Below are 23,193 nucleotides of genomic sequence, written 5' to 3'. Positions count from 1 at the left end.
CTGAGCCAGGGGGCCGATAAATCAGAGAGCCACCCAGAGTGAATTGGGCCGATAGTTGGATACTAAAATGCAAGGCTTCACAATCACCCCAAAGAGTTAAAATTTCACTCCTAAAGGTTCAATTGTCCATATACCAAATGGCCAGGCCTCCACCTCTGCCAGAGCAACGATCAACCCGGTGAATTTTAAATCCCACGGGTGTAGCCATGGCCACTATTGGATTAGAGAAGGCATCTAGCCAAGCCTCTGTCACGAACAAGATGTCCAGTTTATTGTCCGTAATCAGGTTGGACGCATCAACGCAGTGCTTTTTCACAGATCTCGCATTAATAAGGCAGGCGCTGATGGTTCCCGAGCTCAAAGAGACATCATCTAGACCATCTGGACTGAACTCCGGGGAAAAGTGAAACACACAATCACCACAGGAAAAGTCTCTGGAAGGAACATTGGGATAGACCAGGTGAGTAGGACACAAAGGGGGTTGCAGGGATTTCAGACACTCTGTCGAGAAGGTAACGGGGGAGAAGGAGTTTAAAGTAAGAGGAACATAGTGACGTGCCATGGGCCCTGACTGCGCGCTGACGAGCGCAGACGAGCTTGCCTTAAGCGCGCCTTCAGCGCGCTGTCGGCGCGCCCGCTGCGCTCGTCCGTTGCGCTTCCTGACGGGCCTACTACTTAAAGGGCGTGGCTGGGTCCGGAGCTCAGCGTGCAACATCTAGAGCGCTGATCGCTAAAATGCGCGTCGCCCTCAAGATGGCCGCTGCGATTCTAATAATCCCCCAAGGAGTAGCCGGAACACAAGGCTCAAGGAACACCCTAATAGCAAAACGCCCGGAGAGTGGCCGTAGACTGCTAGGTGACCAAATTCAAAGCTCACACAAAAAAATACAGAGGGCCAAGATTCCCACAGTTAAAATACACCCCCCACAATTCCCTCAATAACACACACAATGAAGAGAATACAATTTTAAAATGGAGATTGGGCTAAACGCAGCCCTCTAGGTTAGGAAGGGATAGAAAGATAGTCAGAGCCCAGGGTAGGAGGCAGGCACACATTTGTTTGAATTCTACATCCAATCTCTGGCTTGAATGAAATGGCTTTTGGGCTTGTCAGGAGTGGACTTTACTTCTTCACTGACTGCAAACAGTTGAAACTCTGATCCGGCAATAAAAAGAGTAAGGTGGTGGAGATGGATTTGTGAACCAGAAAGACATTGACACAACTAATAAAGTAAATAATGTTCCTTAGCTATATATTTTTGGGGGGATTTTTTTGGGAGTCAAAGAAGAATATATCCCTTTATAACATTTGTTTTAGATCGCATGCCATTACAACGCCGTCATTACAACGACCGCGTTGTTCCAACATGAACCATTAAATTGTAAGTTGTTACAACGACTTGCTGTAGGGGAAGCGCTGGATTTAGGAATAGTATAATTTACTATTCCTAGTCTAGTTTTTGCAACAGCAGGGAAGGTGTTGGATTGTAAATCCAATACCTTCTGCCCCCTAAATGACTTGCGATGTAATTGTTCACGTTGTAACAACGCGGTCATTGTAACAGCCGCGTTGTAATGGCATGCGATCTAATGTATGCGTTGTAAACGCTGATTCCCGTCAAAGAAAGAAAGTAACTGGAAATGAAAGAGCCTCGTTGTCAGGGAAGTAGAGCTCATCATCAAACTGTAATAGTTTGCTCAGAAGTAGCTCACCTAACACACTACTTCCAAGAACTGAGTCGCTGTCATCATCTTCCTGCTATGCTGCTGCAGGTATGGTGTAATCCGGTGCTATAGATTGCTGATTAATTTTCATCATGGTTAACCTCCCCTCATTTTGGGGCTAGAGACTGGTTCTTCTCACTGTCAGAATGGCACCAGCAACACTGAAAACATGCTCAGCAGAGACACTTGCTACGGGACAAGCCAGATAGTTTATCACCAGCCTGCTGAGCACTGGCCATTGGCGTCTTTTCCCTTACCAATACAGCAACAGGTTTTTATCAAAGTAGATCTCTGTTGGGTCATCCAGATAAGCCTGTACCATCTGCTTAATGGGCATGGGTGCTCCGCTTTGCTCGGCCTCTTTTGCCTTTGCCTCATCACTGGACATAAGTCCTGATTGTAGAAACCATTCCTGTGCCGATTTTGCAGCTGATGCTCCTGTTCTTGTTGTTGTTCTTGGTGTTGTTGGTGGTCTTGGCTGCTTTGAGTCAACTGCACTGCCCTCAGGCTCTGAATATGAACTTGAAGCCAGCTGCCCTGCAGTACTTGTTGTGCCCTGGAGCAGCAAGCCTCTAATTCCCGGCCGTTCTCTTTCTAGCTGACTGGCTCGCACAGCTATCCAAGTTTAATAGCTGGTAACATCCCCATCTGAAAAAGGAATGAAAGTGTGTAGTAATGGTTTGTACTATGGATCAAGAATTGTGCCCCAAATGTAATGGTTGGATGACACAATGCCTCTTTGCACCCTTGAACTTTCAGATAAGCAAAGGGTTATTCTCTCCACCAACTCATATGCCACCTCCTTTAGCTGCTCCTGTAGCATGTGCAGCAATGGGATAGCTTGGCCCATGGTACAGTCCTCCTTGCTGACTTCATGTGTGAAGACCTTGAAAGCAAGCAGCATCTCTGTCAGGCATTTAACTAGGCCCCATTGGTCCATCTCAATGATCATGCCTTTCACAGTAGCATCCCCTCTTTGCTTGACATATTCATTGATTTGTCTGTACTGCTCAAACAGACGTTCAAACATGTAATAAGTTGAATTCCAACGTGTTGGCACCTCCTGGATCAGTGCTTTAACTAGCATTATATTATTACGTTGAATGATCCTCAGCTGCTTCTGCTCTTTAAAAGAATGGCTGAAATGTGTGCAGATTCTTCTGCAGGTGGTCAGTAAGTTACTGACTCTGTCTTCTTTTTTCAGAAAGTCTTGAACTATGATGTTAATGCAGTGCGCCAAACACAGGACCCTGAAATAGCCACCATTGGCCATGGCATTAACTATTTTATTACCATTGTCCGTGGCAACAAAACCAATGTTAAGCCCTCTTGGTCACAGCTATTCAAAGACCTTGTTGTCAAAGTCTTCCAAAATGTTTGCAGAAGTATGAGTTTGCTCCATGGCGAACATGGCTACTGTTGCATGTTTCTGAGTGGCATTAAAAATCTCAGCAGTGTCAACACCTGCAGATATCTTTTCTCTAAACCCCACAAAGGAGATCCAGTGTGTAGTGAAGCACATATAATCAGTGGCTTGGCAACTTGTACACATGTCTGTTGTGAGGTGGATACTGTGAACAGCACTCTGTGAAAAGCTTTTCCAAGCAATTCCAGCACATCCTGATGTAGTGCTGGAACAGCAACTCTAGCGGAATAGGATCAGCAGAAAACTCTCCTTTTTGGGCAGAGGCTGCCTCAAATTCAAGAAAACCCAACCCTTCCACAAAAGAAAAAGGGAGGAGATCCAGTGCTAATGTTTTAGCCAGATGCACAAACGTGCCATTGGGTGGTTTCGTTCGTACTGCCCCTTCAACCTAAATATGCTCAGAATGTTAGCCTGGATGTTTTTCTATTAAGGTGGCACTGAAACAGGTGACTTCTTGACACAAGATATTAGGCTCAATGCACGTGTTCTCGTTGCAGTACTATCTTGCCATGAACCCCTTGGTGACTTAGCCTGACTCTTGTGCCATTGTGATGCTGCTGATGATGATGTGGGAGGTACCACTGCACTGCTGGGGCCAGGGCTGCTTTTTGTACCGGAGAAAATATCTCCCTGCAGTTCATCTTCCACCGTGATCGGATCTTCTTCATCCCCTCCAACAACAGCACTTGCAGTTTAGGGCCACTAAGGTGCCCCTCCCACTGGATCAAGTGGTGTTTTCTCAGATGGGTTGTTTGGCCTCCGGTACCATATTTTGTACCAAGATTTCCCCGACTAACACCTACTCCACAAATTGTGCATACAGCAATGTTCACCTCCAACCTTCTAACCGAAAAGAAGTCCCAAACTGGGAAGGCCAACTTTCTGACGCTGCTGGTGCCACTTGCAATATCGGATGAACTGGTAGGTGGGCATGGCATTTAACTCTCTGCAGTTCCTACTTCTACTGAGGTGGTTGTGGTGGATGTCAGTCCCTGCCGAGACTTTGTAACTATGGCAGTTGGAGGTGGTGTTGGTGGTATCTGTGTTGATTGTATCTGTGAAAAGGGTGTAGTGCGCGCACTTCCTGAAGGTTTGTGAAGTAGGTATAATGGTTTTGTCGTGCTCCGGGGTATCACTCTCCGAAATAGAGTGTAAATATGAAATGTGGATGCACCCCCAGAACTTGGGGTGTGTCCCCCAGGCACTGGATAAAGTCCTGAAAGAGGTTTCCAATATTGCAAAACGATCGTTCCAAGTTTTAAAAAAACAACTTTATTGAGGCTTTAAACTTTTCAAAGGAATTGAAGGCTTCATTTTTCAATCCATTTTGAAAAACATACACATCTGGGTAACTGACTTTATGTACTTTCTCAATGCATTTCGGCAATCATGCCTTCGTCAGGGGAAATCTAGAAATTATAAATATAGTAATGAGTATAGTGTGGTATGCGGGAAGTTATTTCCACCCATGCATTGTGATACGGAGGAGAAGAGTGGGGTGTGTTGTGAAAGGTACGGTAAAAAAGATATGGCCGGTGATAATGCAGTATTGGTGCTATTAATAGGTAGTCGGTGTGGTTGATGCGGCGTGATACAGTTTTAGTAGGGTTGGTGCTGGTTCCGTGGTATAGCTGTCCGGACGGACTTATAACGTTACGGTGTGATGCGGTTAGTGGAAGCTGATGCTGTGAGTGTAACGCGATACGGTTGTCAACAGATAAAAACATACGGGTCTAAACTAGTGTGTTAGCGGGTTATCCAGTTACTACCAAAGATACCAGGATCTAAAGATTGGTTTAACGCTTACCGGGTGTATGCAGGATACGTCCACGTATGGAGTCTGTAGGACGCCGGACATGTGCTCGCGATGGTTCGAATACGGAAGTTAATGTGCTTTGTGGAGATATGACGTGACTTGACGTGTTAGACAGTGAAAAAAGACTAGAACGGTATTAATGGTACAACGAACGTGTGTGGAAATATGTTTGTAAGGAATTAATTAGAAAAAAGGTGTAAAGAGAGTTATTAGTAAATAATCACTTAAGTTGACAAGAAAACATATTTTTGTGTCACAATGCTGCAATGGGTTGCAAGGCACGTAGGAACAGTAACATTATAAATCTATTACTTGGGATAGAACGATGTCTGGGGATCAATGAACAATAAACAATAAACAATAATTAACGAGTCAGTAGGATAAACTATTGGATCGCAAGGAAAATATAACATATTCATGCTAAAGACCTATGAGGTGAAAAATTAAAGATAACATGTAAATTCTGTGCGATCATTCATTCCAAACGGTTTCATGGAGTTTAAAAGGTAAATCCAATAGTTTTCTCGTTGTAGTAAAAAGTTATGGTTGTCTCTCCCTTCTTTTTTGGCGATGATTTCAAGAATACAGAATTTTAACTGACTGATATTATGACCAGCTTCCAAGAAGTGTTGAGTGACTGAGGATTTCATTTGTTTGGTTCTGATGTTAGATTTATGCTCATTTAGTCTGGTTTTCATTTTTCTCTCAGTTTGACCAATATAAATCTTGCCACAAGGGCATTTAAGCATGTAAATGACGTTGGTGGTATCGCACGTCGCTGTTACTTTAATTCTGATTTTGTGTCTTTTCATGGGGTGTGTAATATATTTACCTTTTATGATGCTGTTACAATTGTTACAGTTCAAACATGGGATAGTGCCCTTGAATATGGAGTGTATGGATGGTTGTTCTGTTTGTTTAAGCATTTCCCCGATGTTTTTATTTCTAGTGTAGGCAAAAATCGGTTCTTGGTCAAATATGTGGTTGAAATCCTGTTCCAGTTTGAGTAATTGCCAATGTTTTTTAATGATGCGTTTGTAGGCGACACTCATAGTGGAGTATTTAGAAACTACAGTAAGTTGGTTCTTGATGGGTTTGGTTTGAATGCTGAGGAGTTCAGTTCTGCTCTTGGTGGCTGACCGCTCTTTCGCTTCTTGTAGTACCTGGTCTGGGTATCCACGAGACCTGAATCTTTGTGTAAGGGCGTCGAGTTGGTCAATTGCTTTGGTAGGGTGGGATACTATCCTTTTTACTCTAAGCATCTGAGAGTATGGAAGATGTTGTTTGAGGGGTAAAGGATGGAAGCTTTGGTAATGAAGGGTATTGTTTCTATCCGTAATTTTCCTGTGTAGGTCTGTTTCAAATCCTGTAGGTTTTCTGGTAATGTTAACATCCAAAAAAGTGACACAAAAATATGTTTTCTTGTCAACTTAAGTGATTATTTACTAATAACTCTCTTTACACCTTTTTTCTAATTAATTCCTTACAAACATATTTCCACACACGTTCGTTGTACCATTAATACCGTTCTAGTATTTAAACATGACTTCTATAAACATGCGGCAGTACTCAAAAGCAAGTTATTAGATAGGGTTACCCCAAAAAATTGATCAAGAGGTCATTGAAGCGGGCGCGCTTCTATGACCGGGAGAGTATGTTAAACCCGAACAATGAAGACAAGGAGAGGAGAAAAAAGGACACTGAGAACAGAATTGTTTTTGTTACTCAATTTTCAAATATAAGTAACAAACTCAAGAATATAGTTAATTCCAATTGGTGTATTCTTAATGAAGGAAATGAGATCAAGTTACCCAAACCATTGTTTGCGTTCAAACGAAAAGATAACATACGGAAAAACCTAGTAAGAACATACAGGGAGGAAGATCCTCGAATACAGAAAACCATTGAGGGAACAATAGCAGTGGGAAACTATAAATGTGGCAATTGTTCGATATCTGACAATTGTGTGGTTACCAAAGTTCTGACACACAATGGATTAACAATGACCTCCAAACATCTAAACAACTGTAGAACTAAAAATGTGATATATCTCCTACGCTGCCCATGTGGTTTAGTATATGTGGGCGAAACGGGGAGAAAATTGAGGTTAAGATTATTGGAACATAGATCAGCTGTAAAAACTAAGAAACCCAATGCCCCCTTAGTTGATCATTTTAATTCAATGAACCATAAACACACTGAGTTTGAATGGTTCATTATAGAAAGGATAACGACAAATAGGAGAGGAGGAAACTCTGAAATTAAAAGGAAAAATAGAGAACAGTGGTATATTTTTACTCTTAACACTGTACAAAAGGGATTAAATTCCAAAGAAGATTGGATGAAACTAGTTTCATAACTCCCGCATGAAGGATAATTATCAGGAACAAGTATTAAATAATGTTTTTTTTTAAATGAAGAAAGAAATGAAAATTATTCACTATGATACAGAATGGGGATTTGAACACTATCTGGTAGCAGTCCCATAAAAAATAGAATTTATCAACATAGATAATTTCTTTCCCCAACTCAAAATGGAGGAACGGGTTACTAGTTTCCGTCCGTCCTATTATTTCCTAGAAAGAGCCCTTTTTGAGATAAACTACGTATATCGAGAAAAACCTGCCCATGTTGGAATTAATAGATTAACACGGGCCATAACATTATCCACTTTGACACGTTTGATTTTTCTCGGTACACATTTTTTTCAATTTTTTTTTTCCTATTTATTCCCCATCCCAAAATGGCGTACGGGACGCGCGTAACGTCGATAGAGAGCGACGTGCATACGGCGATACGTCACACGCTTTCATTTGATATATGGGTAAGACCCATATAGCGTCGGTTTATACCGGGAGAAAGAGCCGTGAATGGAGGCATATACATGCGTCGACGATTAGCGGTAAGCCAACAAGAAGCAGGGTCCGTTTAAACTCTACATAAGGGAAAAATAAATCAGCTTAACTGAGATGCTGAATATAAATGTGCATGTTTAGTGTATGTAACTACATAAAAAAACGGGGAAAGGTCGTTGCGGAACCACTTATATAAGAGTCATGGCCGAATGGGTTCCATTTAGTGAAGAGATAGGGAGACCTCGTAGTGCAAAAATAAAATAATAGCCACAGGGTGAAAACATTTTAACCTAAACGACAGGTCCGGGAGTGAGAAGACGGGTTTATAACGACTATAGCGCTAAGGAAACTTGATACTCCCTGGTCTAAACACCCTGAACTCTATTGTTTGAAATTGCTCTTTTTGGAAACGACAGAGTGGGTTTAGAATCATGGAGGTATAACACACTCCAGGAATTGAAACATTAGGAGTAGAATGAAAGTAAAAACGTGTCGTTATGCTAAGGAAAGGTACGTAAAATATGCTTTGATAGATTCCCCCGGTTTTATGGAATCTAGCTATTCACTGAAATGGGGTAATATTAAATGAAGCCTAATGATTTAGCATTTTTAATAAACAGCGGAATAACGAGTATTTCTGTATATGTATTCTTATTATAGACACAGACTATCAAGGGAGTGAACCAATCATATATTCACCCCTAGAGACAACAAGAAAACGTGATATACGGATCTACACCTACAGGGAATATACTCGCTTCAGAAATAAGAGGTGAGCCATATGGGACAAAAAATTCTCTTTAAAAGAAACACCTCTTGAATCACTAGAAGTATCCAGAGTATGGTGACTTTCATCCCCGTTATCAGACCATAGAGATATACAGGGTTTATATTTTTCAGCGACCAAGATTCAATCCGGCCTTCAACAAGAACATGTACTGAAGATGACCCGGTCTATAGACACTGGGACAAGTTCCAAGGTGGGTGTTTTTTCTGGGGCCGATACAGTGAATCAATTTCACAAGATAGATATAAGAGATGAAGGATTTCCAAATAACGAGGGGCATTTTGAGATGATAAGATAACCACACGAGGAAGGAAATGATACAGTGTATACTTCCTGGGTTGAATATCTGACTGCAGGAGAAGAAAAGTTACTTAATAACAAAAAGGCTAATCTGTGCAGGCACCTGCAGCCACACATCAATAAAAAGAACTTCACCTTTAATAAAAAAATTTTTTTTTATTGCTTTTAGCTTTCATTGCAAGCTTTGAGCCATCCGCGAAGGAACTTAAAGGTACTCCCTACAAGAGGAGACATTGTCACCGCAGTACTGCCGTACCGGTGAGTGCCATTACTTAAGCACTGACTATAATTAAGTACAGAGAAATGGGATGAATGATGAAGGAGGAACGAATGGTTGATTGAGTGAGTAACATAAAGTCACGTAAGATCTTGAAATATCCGCCGAAATGTATGAAGCACTGATGTCTTGAACAAGGTTTTTAATATGTTTCTTATTATGAATTGGATAGCCGCCCTAGTACCCTAGACTGATATGGGAAATATGTATAACTTGATCAATGTGGAGAGTTTTACAATATAAGTTTGTTATTTACAATGTATAAATATATCTTCAATAGGTGAATAAGACACCAGAGCCGAATATAGACATACAAGGAGAAAATATCTTTTGTCCTGAAGAAGGTGGCCCCATTCGGAGTTAGTTGCCACCGAAACGCGTCGACGCCTACGGTTTTGTATGTTGAATTTGGTAAAGTTAGGGAGAGTCAGGGATCAGTGACTTGTGTCTGACACTGTGTCTGCCCAAACCAAATCAACTTATGTATGACACACTGTCTGTCCATTAATATTCTCCTTTTCTTGTGTGATGAAAGAAAAACAATTTTTCTGCATAATTGGAAATACAATTTCTGTGATTTTATTGTTTTAAACTGTGCATGTTTTTATAAAGGATTTTGAATGAATTCACAATGATTATTAAAGTATAAATATTTTTGATATCAAGTTGTTTCACGACAAGTGCTTCAAACAGATTCAGTGTGGAGTGGGTTATGATAGTGCAGATATCAAGTTGTGTGATGATTGAAAGCATTGCGATCTTTGACCAATAGCCAAAAGGTACACATATTCTTTTACGTGTCTCACTATCAGACTGAGGTGGGATCCAAGTGGCATCTAGATCATCACAAGGGGGGCTTGGAGAAGAAGTTGATCGAATAACCCTCCTTTTCCTTGCTGGGGATCTGGAAGATAATGTATTTTCTGAAAGAGTGGCTTGCTCTACTTCTTCCCCAGCAAGAAGCTCGATCTCCTGAACTGCCCCTACTTTGGGAGGAACAACTACTACTGGGGGTGGTTGCAGCTGTTGTTGCCCACTTATCTGAGTTTCCTGCATTGATTGGGTACTACTATGCGATAATGATAAATCAATTTCAACATCACTGCTCATTGGCGTTGTCATTATGATCAGACTGGCTGCCTCTGCAACAGACATGGCCTTGGGCCTAGGATGGTTGGGGTGGGTCCACTGATGAGGGGGTGCTACTCCGAGCTTGCTCCCCGGACACTGCTGCTGTAGGCGCAATTTTTGGTTTCCCAAAAAAGGTCTGTGGTGACAAACCGGTGGTGGTAAGTGGGAGTGCCTTCTTCTCACTGGTAACTTTCTTGGTACTGAACCTGGTACCTTTCTTTGGGGCCATCTTGAAGATGTCAGTTAGCACGCAGTGGCGCAAGTTGAAAAGATATCTGTCTGAGGGAAGACAGACAAAGCAGGCTGATGGCAAAAGCATACTGGCTGCCTTGACAAAATGGCTACCAGCCACATGGTCAGTCACACAACAACAACCGGCAGGAGGCCTGGAAAATAATTAACTCAAGCAGGCCTATATGGACAGAGACTTTACAGAATGCCCCCTGGCCACATGGGGAGGCTCAGCCAAGGCATTTGATTTAATACACACCCCCCAAAAACACATTTTGTATTTCAATCCAAAGTCATCCATGACCGAAATGATGTTCAAATTCAACAGACACCACAGAGTAGCTATAGGCCTACTGGCTGAAAGGCCTATTGGCAGACTACTGGGCTACATAGTAAATTAAATAAATATTTCAAATTGATTTAAAAAAAATTGAGAAAATGTAGTGAACTGTGCAAAATGTTTCCTTTATAAAAGAAGAAAAACTGCTGCAACTACACACCACCCACCACAATAAATTAAAAAACAATGTAAAGTACAAATAAATCTAGGTGCATGGCCCCAATCAAAAAAACAACAACAATTTTCCAAATTACTTACTGTAATATCTCAAATTGAAAAGTCCTCAAATCCAATGATATATGATGCAGCAGACACAAAGAGTGATACTTCCAGCTCAAAATCCAAATGAAAAGTGACCAGAAGATGGACAAAGCACTGGGAAGAGCATGCTGGACATGAACAGGAAGTTGGAGACTCTGGGGCACTTCCTTCCTCTTAAAAAGAAAAAGAAAAAGAAAAAAAAGGACTCCTTGCACAAAAAGGTACAGCCAAAGGTCAATTTGAGGAGGTTTTTAATACAAATCGTCATTTCATGGAGGCTTTGATGCTGCTCGGGGACAGAACCTTATCTAGATTGCAGTCGCTGTATATTCTGTGAGTTCCGGACCGTGTTCTTCACAAAACTTCTGCCTGTAGTCCGATGGCATGCCCAAATAACATGTTCACGATCGCAAACTCTTGCGGGACCATGCAGCCGCTTAGCAAATCTCATGGTGCTCGCAATCGGTGATCACAGGCACATGCTAGAAAACACATTTTGGGTGCACAAACTCTGCTCCGGTGGAGATTGCACGTTTTTTCAGCAACTCCACATTCTACACGGAGCATGGAGTTGCCAAAACTCTGCAAACTCTGTGAGCTGAGTTTTATGCCCAGGGTTAGTCAAATGAGAGACCTACTGCCCACAAGCTGCATCAGGACCTAGCCACACCACCTCCACAGGCAGGGCAACCCCAAGCCCCCTAGCTGGCACCTCACCCTCAGGCCTATGTAGTTGTGGTCTTCAGTTGCTTATTCTTGCCTTCTGCTCTCAGCTTCTTAGTGGGGTGCGGGGCTGGCCACTGAGGCGCAGGGCACACAGGCTTCACAGAAGGGCCCATCGGGCACCACTTCTCCCTATGAACTTCGCCCACGTTTAGGAGCAACCAGGCCCGCGAACGGGCCTTGTGACATGGAGGCTCAAATTAGTGCCTGTGTGGTCCCACCTGTAGGTGTGAAGACCTGCTGCCGCTGTTCCCCATGTGTCATTTGTGATCCAGAAGGCTGGGTCCTCAGACAGCTGCCACATCACTTCATCTGTCAGCCATTCACCACTGATGGCCAGGGCAGTCGATAAGCACACAGGTAACATGCGGGCACAGCCGCTCTCCTATGTGGCTTAATGTAGTCAATGTACTCAATCTGGAGCCTGGGAGGGTAATTTTCACCATATAGGGCCCATGAGATCGCATCTGCCCAGATTTCAATGCAACGCATTAATATTCTACTAAGGAAGTAGAGAAATGTGGGCCATGTAAGCCCCCACAGACCTACCTCACTCTCTCAGGCCCGGAGCCGAGGTGCACTGTGCAGCATTCACAGCTGGCCCCAAACAACTCTGTAACTTCTTCCATGGTTGTAGGCGGCCACCAAGCCTCCAGGTGAAGGGATTCAGGCCTGCTCCCTCCATGGGCTCAAACATCTACAGTCACTACTATGTCCCGCGGCCGCAGAGCCCCACCAGAGGGGGATAACTGAACACCATTCAGGGTGGCAGCAAAGGTCAAGAAATGCAGCCCCCAGCCACAGGCCACTCATCATGTTCTCTGGTGAGGCATGGCTGTCCAGGCATGTGCCCACCCGGCTCGATCCTATTGCCGACAGGCCATTGCCCAAGCCCAAGGCCAGCCAGCTAGGCCCAGCATGCCAGCTCCAAATGGCTCTTCAAGTCTGGCAGGGCACCTCCAGGACCCCAGCTGAGACAGAGGTGGGTCATCGTAGGGCCCAGCCGTGCACGGGCCCCCCCTGGTGAAGCTCCAAATCCACTAGGCCACATGCAGGCTCTTAACTCAGGTCTGGATCCTCACCATTGCCATTGGTTGTAGCATCTGGGTTTTGGAACACAGCACCTTCTATTTCGCCTCATGTCTGCAGTGCTACGAGGATGATAAGGACATTGATTTAACTGCAGGTGAGGATTGGGCAGGATAATGTAAAGATATAAGACAGGGCTATTGGATCTCGCCTAGCACATGTCCTACGTGTTGGATCGCCAGGCCACGTCCCCACACGTGCACCTTTTTATTGTGATATATTTCATGCTAGCAGCCCGCTCCTCATGCCGTCATCCATGGTTAGACTACAGGGATGCCAGTCTTTTTTATGGTGGTGCCATAACTGCCATGCTTGTGGGAATCATCTCAGAATGTGTCAATGTCATGGGAGGGAGTGTCCAACCTAGAGTGGAAACAATGATCAGACTGGGAGCAAAAACAGGGCCAGTCCGGGCACCCAAAACAAGGTGGCACGCATTTGGACACCATGACTTTGTGCGAAACAATACTCATATGACGGGACCAATTATGGGGCAAATGTGCACAAAATGTGGGTTTTTTTTCATAATAACAAGCTCATATGTTTTAACACTGCATGTAATTTCAAAGCATCATAATGGGAGTGCTTAAAAATGTAAAGCAAGTGTGCAGGCATGCGCATCTAGCGGCCTTCAGACGTGCTTATTCATAATGAGAAAACAAGCTGTATCCACTGCAGACTGCTGGTATCACAGCCAGAAATTGTCTTTGAATAGCTATAAAAGCAGGATGAAGGTACTTGACGACTTTGCAAAGCAGGGGGCTTATACTTTCTCAGACTGTGGCCGTCTTATCCATAAGAATCCTACACTCACCCTCTTTCCATGATCGCACAGGGTCCACCTCTTTCTTTTCTAATTTAGCACAAGCTGTCTGGGTTTGGCTGTTATTCATATGTCCATATTTACATTTAACAGAAGCAACATATCGGGAACAGCTGTCAAGAAAAACAGGCTTGCGAATGCTGAAGCTGAAGATGATTACGAAACCAATGCAATACGTGCATTAAATGTAGTTCAGTACTGGTCTTTTTAGAGATTGAGGGGAAAAAATGCACAAATGCAGCAGGAAGCTCATCATCCTATGATTGGTGCAGGGGAGGAGGGAGGGAGCAGAATGAGGCAATCAAGAGGATGAGAGAGGATATGGCGTAAAGGCTGGAGCAGCCGATATTGAAGCTGGGGAACAGTGTTTGAGTCTAGATGGGAGGCATGGCATGCTGTGGTTCTGGGCAAATTATATAATCTCTTCTCTCTCTGCCTAAAAAGCAATGTTTTTGTGTGTTGGCTCGTGTACAGAGCTCCAATACCTAGAGTGTGAGGAAAAAAGTTAAATCATATGTAACCACCAAAAATGCTTTCTCACAATTAACAAAGTGGGATGACAAAAGTGGATGGAAACTTATCAGGATGAAGAAAAAGTAAGGGGCAAGCACACAAACAAATTAAAATAAAGGGCAGGATGTAAGCTTCATTTATGATGTATATTGATTGCAATAGATTTCAAAAGCACAGCACAAGTGCTGTGCAGGAAGAACCTAAAAACGATCTGACATCCAGTTCAGGGCTCTCCCTTTAAATTACTACAAATATGCAAATGTGCAAAATCAGGTGGAAGCTCAGTCCTTTTGGCCACGTCCCGTCCACCTTAGTAGAATATCTTCCCACCTTCTGTTAGGATGATGGACAGCTTTCCTTGTTTGGTGGAGATTCGCCTCTTTGTAGTCTTGTGATCTGCTATATACGAGGATTCATGTTATCACAGAGTTCTGGAAAAATACACACAAGGAACAATCACATTGCCAAAAATTATTTGTGAAAGTAAACTGCCTGATTAAAACAAGAAGAGTGGCAGAGAACTAGATATAAGGTTTCTAGCTGTGTATGCTCACTCTCTAATGGTCAACATGTTTTGTGCTCTCAGTGTCAGGAGGATCAAAGCACTTCGTCAGGACCAAGGGAACTATCTACACAACATGATAAGTGAGAATCTACATACCACGTATTCAGGTAGGTACCCTGTAAGTGGGGACAAAGAATATGTAATAAAATAACACATTTGTTCACAATACGTTCAAGACACTCAAGGATAAAGGTACTGTTCAAGTAAGTGACGATACACTCATGATTTACACCGTGCTCAAGGTGTAGTGGTAAGGGTTCATGCACAAACCGTGTGGCTACATGGTGCGTGGAGAATCAGGAGGGTGATTACCTACGTTGGGTGATACTGGAAGCACATGCGCAGATCTCGCAGTCATCACTTTTTAGAACAGAGAGGGGTTCACAGACTCTCCACGTATCATGTAGGGCTCAATGATGACATCCTGTTAGAATTCGAGTTCTCTGGTTGGCACAGGTAGGTACTTGTGAAAAGCAGGGAACCTCTCCTCTAGTCAGGGTAAGGGGTTACACTCCTAAAGGCTTATCTCAGAGCGTTATAGGTTAAGCATTTGTGAACACATACAGTAACCAAGTGACAACACTACAAATGGACACCACACAGGTATTTATATTAAAAATAAGGATTCTTTATATAGGATTATCACAAGACCATTAAACGATTAAAAATACACAATACGGTTGCTTAGTTGGTAGAAGATTGCTTAGTTTCTCTTAAGTTCTTAAATGCGACACTTTAAGTCAATGTACCTTAGATGCGACACGCAGGGCAACGAAAGTGTTGCAGCGATGCAGATGCGTTGAAGTTCTTGGTGCAAAAGAAATAAAGACGGGATCTTCCAGATGCGTTACGCTTCTCCGATGTTGCGAGAAGGCTCGACTCGATGCGTCAGCTACAGTGGCGTCACCTTTGGCGAGATGCGACGACAGCGGCCTTGGCAGCGGCACTCTTCTCCGACGTTGCGAGACGCTTCCGCTCGATGCGATGCTGCAGCGGCGACACCCTTTGCGAGATGCGACGACAGCGGCTCCGACGGCGGCACGCTTTTCTTCCTTGTGTCCCGCTTCCAGCTCCTTGCGACACGCAGTCCCTCAGAAGGCCCAACAACAGCAGCAGGCACTTCCAAAAGACTCTGGGGAGCTGGGGGTGAAGTCCACTGGTCCTGGGACTTCGTTCAGGGGGCAAGCTCAGTTCAAGCCCTTGGAGATCTTTTCAAAGCACAAGTTGAAGCAAAGTCTTTAGTAGTCTTTCTCCTCTCCTTCAGCAGCAAGGCAACCACTGCAGGCCAATCCCCCAGGTCAGGGACAGTACTCCTCCTACAGCTTTCCCAGTTCCTTCTCCTCTGGCAGAGGTTCTTCTTGTTTCAGCAGGATCTAATTTCTTGGGAGCAGGGTCCCAATACTTATACCCCTAATTCCTTTGTTCCTCTGGGGTTGAGGGGCCTTTGACCAGTTCTTGAGCACTCTGTTGACATGACTCTGCCTTTCTATTCAGGGTGCAGGGCAGAGACATCAGCCGCTCCGCAGGAGGTGGAGCCAGCATTGTGGTAGCAGAGCACAACCCTATTCAGAGCCCAGGTGTACTCCTCTCACCCATCTGACTGCCAATCTTCCTATACACCACTAAGGGGCATATGTATCAAAACCCAAATTTGCGAATCTCAAATAGCGATTTTTTGAGAATCGCTATTTGAGAATCGCAAAATGGGATGTATTTAAAATATCGCTAATATTTAGCGATTTCTTAAAATTCCTTAATTGCGATTAGCAAATTGCGAAATCGCAATTAAGGAATACCTGCCCATTCATTTCTATGGGCCAGGAGACCCATAGGAATGAATGGGAAGTAATTCTCAAATTGCGATTCGCAATTTGCTAATCGCAATTTGAGAATAATTTCAAAGCTGCAAGGGTGTCAAGATGACACCCTGATGCACCCCTGAAATCAGCATGTGTGGACATATGGCGCACATACATGCCCTAAGGGCATGTATGTGCGCCACGTGGCACTTATTAAAATTAAAAATAGTGCATTTTTAAAAGATATCGCAAATTACCACCAACTAGAAGTTGGTGGTAATTTGCGATTTCTTACGGATGTTTCGCAAAACTTTGTTGCCTGTTACATTTCATTTAAGAAATCGCAATTTGCGATTTCTTAAATGCTTACGAAAAGTTAGGAAATCGCAATATTAGCGATTCCTTAAATTTGCGCTGAAAAATGGCTCATACATACCGTTTAGCGATTTTTTATTCGCAAACGCTGTTCTTTGCGAATCGCAGCGTTTGCGAGTAAAAAATCGCTTGATACATATGCCCCCAGGCTACCTAGCCCTGCCCCTCTGGGTTTCCCCAGCCCTGTCACTCACATAACCAGACAGGCAGATACACATCATAGCAGAGGCGGGCTGAAATGGTTAGGCAAGCAAATACCAACTTTCTAAAAGTGGTATTTGCAAACACAGAATATTAAAATAAACTTTACTAAAAGATGTATTTTATTTTTCTGAGTTCAGGCATACTAAACTCGAATTTCTACCATGTTCCCTGGGTCTGTTAGGATCATAGAATGTAACAATTCTGACAGCCCATTCTGGCCTATGGAGAACAGGTAGCCTTACAATAGTGAAAAACGAAAATGGCTGTAATTCACTATTAGGACATGCCACACACATCAGGGCTTGTCCTACCGTATGCTTACAATGCACCCTGCCCTGGGGCCTACCATAGGGGTGACTAATATGAAGTTAAGGGAAGGTTTAGGGACTGGTAAGTGGGTGCACTTGCCCAGTCAGCATGACAGTACCAGACTGCACGCAGGTTCTGCAATGGCAGACCTTAGATACATTTTCCCAGGCTGCTTCTGTGGGTGGCACAACCAGTGCTGCAAGCCCACCAGCAGCATTTGTATTTACAAGCCCTAGGCACTCCTGGTGCACTTTACTGGGGTCTGACAGTAAACCAAATAAGCCAATCATGGAATCCAATGAACATCAACATTTTACCATAGGAGAGCATATGCACCTTAGCACTGATCAGCAGTGGTAAGGTGCCCAGAGTCATAAAACAGCCAACAACAGTTCAGAAAAAATGCAGGAGGAAGGCAAAAAGTTTAGGGATGACCCTGCGAAAAGGGCCAAGTCCAACACATCCCATGGAGCTCATTAACCTAGCCTGCATCACCTCTTTGATGTCGAGCATGATGACATACAAACCCTTTTTTAACTACTTCATGTAAGACACAGATGGGCCCTACCCTGAATCCTTTGCCCATACTGGTCTATTGTCACAGACCTCTCCGATTCATGTTGATTATTTTTTTCAGCGCTAGAGTAAGGAATTACAACCCACTACCTTCTCTACGACCCTTTATTTATTTCACATCCAGATGGTCTTATATAATCATATGCGCAACCACAGTAGGTATGTCCTTATATTCCAGTTAGAAATACGACCTATTTTTACCATTCAAAGATGTCCGCCGCATTTACCAGGGGCCGCTCAAGTCTTACTGCATTGAGCTATCATCTCGCGAGGTTTCCTTTAACCCGCGATAACTCCTGCGGTAACCAGATTAACCATCGAGTATAACTGGATGCCGGACCGGGCTCTTGCTACCATCCATTGACGGACCATTCGGCGTCAGGGTAGGTCAGACCGCCAGCGTTCCGTGTAACATGGGTAAGTGACCCTTTGCAACTTTTAGATTGCCTCGACGTCTCAGTATACAGAGAGGGTATGTTGCTATGGCGAGAGCATCTCGAAGGAGCTTCTCTTAACCGAGACTGCCCCTGGGGTTTGCTACCCATTTTCCTCAATTGGTTAGCGTCTCGCATGGAGGGCTGGCACCTCGTTGTTCCTTCATCTATGTTGGACCCCCCCAACTTGGACACCATTCCAGCACCCCGTGTTCTCTCACTGCCTTTGACTCACGGGTCCATGGCTGCCTCTTTGGCTGTGTGTGGTTTGAGCGGACCCTCGGCGCTCTCTACATTGCATCCATGCTCCTTGTATGCTTCTGCAGCTAAGGTTATCTATTTGCTTCAGCTTCTAAAGGTGACTATCACTCACCCTTGACATTTTTACCTTACCTCACCCTCTAGGACACACTATTGGTGTCCTCTAGACTGCCGGAATTCCGTTGCAGGCTTCAATTGATAGCCTTTTCATTGAGCCTTGTCCTCTCTCTCTGTTAAGGTTTTTAATTGTATTCTGTTGACATACCATGTACCTGTTGTTTTAATTTATCATGCCTACTACCGTGTGCCTGCACTTTTGACACCCCTAGCCACACGGTTTGTGCATGAACCCTTACCCTTACCACTACACCTTGAGCACGGTGTAAATCATGAGTGTATCATCACTTACTTGAACAGTGCCTTTATCCTTGAGTGTCTTGAACGTACTGTGAATAAGTGTGTTATTTTATTACATATTCTTTGTCCCCACTTACAGGGTACCTACCTGAATACGTGGTATGTAGATTCTCACTTATCATGTTGTGTAGATAGTTCCCTTGGTCCTGATGGAGTGCTTTGATCCTCCTGATGCTGAGAACACGAAACATGTTGCCCATTAGAGAGTGAGCATACACAGCTAGAAACCTTATATCTAGTTCTCTGCCACTCTTCTTGTTTTAATCAGGCAGTTTACCTTCACAAATAAAATATTATCAGGACTAACTGACCTGTTTTAATCCACTCTCCCCACATCAACACATACTAGGCCTCTTATGCCTACTGCATGCCATGGCAGGAACAGAAGATCCCCACCAAAGAGCCCCATACTGGGTGCCCGTCAGGTATTGCAGCGCTGACCTGATATGGGGCAGGCTCATATGATGAAGCATGATACCTAGCTTGCTATGTGTGTGAGAGCCCTAGTTCCGACAAGGGAATTCCCCCCTTGTTCGTCTTCAGGTGGACTAACACCAGCCGGTGTCACACACACCTATCTTCTTTACATTCATCCACTCTAATTCTGAGGAACTCCACACCCTCTCTTCTCATTGTCCATGAGGGGCATGTGTGTTGGACCTCGTTAAAACTTGCCCCATCATCCCTCTTGTTTGATATATTGGTTCTGGCACAGTCATTTAGCCAGCTACTGAAACACCCAATTAGACACTTAGACAACCATTCAGCCACTCTCACATCCATTCATAGACCCACACAGCCACTCACATACTCATACAGTCACTCACATACACACAAAACCAATCACACACCAACTCACAGACCCATTCAGTCACTCACACACCAGCTCACACATCCACACAACCACTCATTCACCTACCCACAAACCAATACAGCAACTTACAGAGTCACTAAAACACCCACAAAACCACTCATATATCTACTCACATGCATATAAAGCCACTCACACACCTACTTACCGATCCATACGGCCACTCACACACCCACTCATAGACCCATCCAGCCTGTCTCAAAAACCCACTCACTAACTCACAAATCAACTCACACACCCACTCCCACTCCCACACCCTCAAGTGTTCATACACCCACTCTTACACTAATATATATAGTCACACCTACTAACAGATCCATGCAGCCACTCACACACCCAGTCAACAACCCATATAGCTACTCACATACATACTCACACAGCCACTCATACACCTAATCACAGACCCAAAAAGCCACTCACACAGCCACTCACACACATACTCACACACAAAATAACTCTCACACCCACTCTAAAACCCATGCAGCCACTCACACACACTCCCCAACCTATAAGCCACTCACACACCCACTCTCAAAGGTCACAGGTCACAGTTAGGAAACAAAATTGAAAACAACTTTCAAATTTAAAAAAAAACAAAGGTTACAGGGACGTTTTATCTAGGAAATAACATTTAAAAATGTAGAAATTCACAGAAAAAAAACAAAGTTTACAGGGTATTATAGGTAAGAAAAAAAATCAAAGTAACCTTAGAAATTCACTAAAATTATAACTTATGCCCCAACAATGCACTGCTTATTACCTCACTTATTACATCACTCATGAAATAATCAGTGACATCAATGATGACATTACTGATAAAATCTCAAATGACATCACTGATAACATCATCTTCAAAACCACTCACACACCCACTCACAATCTCATACAAACTCATACCCCCACTCACATATACACATACCCATTCATAAACCCTTACAAGTACTCAAACACCCACTCAATCATCCAAAAAGATACTCACAAACTCACTTACTCACACATGTAGCTACTCACATACCCACTTGCTCACCCATACAGCTGCTCATACACCCATAGACTTACCCATTTACCCACTCAAACACCCATATACTCACCCATACAGCCTCTTAACACAGTTGCCTACACACCCACACAAACCCTTACATACCCATTCACACATTCTTACAATAACTCCCACACCAGCTCACTCAACCATTCATCCACTCACATACTCACTCTCCATTTGAGGCTCTCACACAGCTACTCCCTCACTCATACAGCCACCTACACACCTATTTATGCACCAAAACTGCCACTCACTAAGCCACTCACTCACCCATGCAGCCACTCACACAATGCCACACACAAATACACACAATCACACAGCCACATGATATATCTTAGAAGTAGTGTCACTCATTAGTAGTTCACTTACAATACTAATTAAAATTTAATCTACACATATATACACATATATATACACATGTAAAACCATATATCTACACATATACACACATGCATGTGTATATGTATATATCTTATGGCAAAAACTTCTACTGCTTCATCTGGCCTCTGTGTGCGGTGGCTGGTGTAGCAGCTGTGGAAGAAGCAGTAATTCAACATGCAGCAACACTGTCTTCTTACTCCAAAAACAAAGAAACACAAGTCTGTGTGATTATGAAAAGCAGCTCATAACCACTTGAACTACTGTATGAGCTGCTTTTCAATCATTTGTCCTGGGATCAAGGGCGTCCTATCCCTAAAATGTGTTGGGCATCTTTGTCTGAAGCAAAATAATTCACTTAGCAATGCTCGCAAGGGCTCATGTTTATGTGTTTTGGAGTAAGAACAGAGTGTTGCAGCATATTGGTATATATATATATATATATATATATATATATATATATATATATATATATGTATATATGTTAACTACTGGCAGTCGTCAGTAGGTAGTTATAGTTAGGACAAAGCTACAGCCCAAACTGCTCAACGCAATTAAACTAAATTTGGGAAAAGGGTAGCCCTTGGTTCAGAAAGAGCCTTTTTTGTTAAATGGTGTAAATCCATTCAGTAGTTCCTGAGAAATTAGAAAAAGAAAAGGTTCGATATCTATGGCAGCGGTGGGTTCGCCAACCCTCCCAAGCACAAACTTCATTCTTATTGTCTGGCAACACTATAAACCAGGAACTGTTGGCAGCCATTTTGTGACTCGGTTACCGAGTCAGAAGAAATCTGTTGAAAAAAAGGATGAAAAACCAGAAAAGGGAGCAGGGTAGGAACACCATGACCCTCTAGGCCTGCTCTGGGTGTCCCACAAGGGCCCCCAGGGCCACACATTTTTTTTTTTATATGAAAGTAGAAGTTGCGCAGGGTGCGCGACTCGGGGCGAGAAAAAAAATGGAGTCTGGGGTTATTAAATAATGGGCGGGGGGTTGGGGGGCTCCCTCAAGTCCTGGGGACCACCACCTCCCCAGGACACTAAAAATTGAAATTCGGGTGTCCGTTATGGACCCTCAGACCCAGGGACCACCACCTCCCTGGGGCTTAAGAAATGTAGAAAGGGGGGCTGCGTGGCCCCCCCACCAGGAGCCCAAAGTGGCCCTGGGGACTGCCACCCCCCAGGACCGGATCCTGAAATGTCCTGGGGTGCCCACCCCCGGGACATTGCTGTTTGCTATGACAGGGCGGGAGTATGGCGTCCGCCCTGTCATAGCAACTGCTGCTTTGCTTGATTGAAGCGAGAGTAGGAAAACCTGCTCTCACTTCAATGAAGCAAAGCAGGATTGCTTTTGGGCAAGGGGAGCTGCATGTCAGCAGCTCCCCTTGCCCAAAAGCAATGCCGGCTCCCGCAGGAGGTGGGGAGCTGGTTGGACTGTGGGGGCATTGGGGCTCCGCCCACAGTCCCAATCACAGAGGCCAGGCCCCGGGGGATGGGGTCCCAAGGGCCAAAATTGCCTGGGAGGGGGGCCATATGTTCCCCCTCTTTTTAAAAAAATGAAAAAATAAGATTTGGGCATGCCCTTGGGGATGGGGTCCCCGGGGCAAATATAAATTAATGGTAGTGGACGTTTTTTTCCCGCCAAAGTTTGGAGTCGCGCCCCTAGCG

Source organism: Triturus cristatus, chromosome 5_2 (assembly GCF_964204655.1).
Source record: "Triturus cristatus chromosome 5_2, aTriCri1.1, whole genome shotgun sequence".
NCBI lineage: Eukaryota > Metazoa > Chordata > Amphibia > Caudata > Salamandridae > Triturus > Triturus cristatus.
The sequence above is the reverse complement of the archived record's forward strand: the minus strand, read 5'-3'. Positions refer to the sequence as shown.